Genomic DNA, 1,194 nt, shown 5'->3' on the forward strand with positions numbered 1-1,194 from the left:
TTTTTTTTTTGATAAAGGAAACAATTTGATGAACCTGACATATACTCATGGAGGTAGTAACTCTAAATACCAACAGAGAGGGAAGGAGTCTTCACATCAAGTATCAATGCTATCCCCTCTGTACACAGGATAGATAAGGACGGGCAACTTAGACATTGGCTACCTAAAACGAAGGGGTGATAAAGTCACAAAGTGACTCGCTTACAAGGTTTCAAGAGGGAGTTTAGTTTAAGAGTTGGGGGTGGGAGGAGAAAGAGTCCCTACTGAATAGTTTTCATCTTGTCTAGATGGATCTGGTGAAAAGCGATAGGGATAAGATTCGTATGAGTCAATAGTGAGTAATTGTTATCATGACTAATTGTGGTTGACACAATTGTAAAGGTAGAAGTTTTGAAGCAGAAACAGGGGAGTGGCTAATCTTACAGTCCAGAAACAGAGGACCCTAGGACCATCAAGGGAGAAGAGCACAAGCAGAATGCGGGACCTTATCCAGAGAAGCAGCGAGGCCAGAGATGGAGGCAGAGATGGGGTCATGGAGAGGGAGAGCAGCTGAGGACTCTAGATTCATGGGAAGAGAGGGACTAAGAGATAGTGGCCAGGATGTGCCCTTTGGTTGTATTATATATGCCTGAGTGTTTTGTGTGTTTTTTTAAAAAAAAAAGCTCAAGTGAATATTGAGAAATACTATTAACTGATGGTACATGGAGGGGATTATAATCATTGTAATGAAAGAAGGTATATGATTTGTTGAATGTAAAGCTGATGATCTGCCCTGTAAACTTTCACTCAATCCACAATAAAAACCTTAAAAACCAAACAAACAAACAAAAAAACACATTGTGAGAAAAAAGCCAGAAAAATTGCACTGAGGAGTTATGGGTTTTTACCCCTTCGTGACAGTGCACCTGCTCATTCTTTGAGGGTAGAAAGGACTTTGCGATTTTTGTTGGGAAACCTTACCCTATCCACCCTACAACCCTGGTCTTGTGCTCAAAGAACATTTCAAAGGAATACGATTTCAGTCCCTTGTGGATGCCAAAACTGCCATTTTGACACGGTATAAATTGAAGAGTGCAGAATTCTTCAGGGAAGGTTGTTGTTAAGTGTCATGGACTGCAATAAGCACAAACAAATCATTGTTGGAAGAAGTACACCCAGTATACTTCTTAGAAGCCAGATGGCCAGACTTCGTCT

At 40.8% G+C, this 1,194-nt stretch overlaps 1 protein-coding gene across 1 annotated transcript in view; it reads left to right on the top strand.

The window, feature by feature from the left end:
* Positions 1 to 1,194, top strand: part of LRRK1 (leucine-rich repeat kinase 1) — a 216,881-nt gene that overhangs the window by 102,637 nt on the left and 113,050 nt on the right. The gene's annotated exons all lie outside the window — the stretch shown is intronic.

The sequence above is a fragment of the Chrysochloris asiatica genome, unplaced genomic scaffold, assembly GCF_000296735.1.
Source record: "Chrysochloris asiatica unplaced genomic scaffold, ChrAsi1.0 scaffold00184, whole genome shotgun sequence".
Classification (NCBI taxonomy): domain Eukaryota; kingdom Metazoa; phylum Chordata; class Mammalia; order Afrosoricida; family Chrysochloridae; genus Chrysochloris; species Chrysochloris asiatica.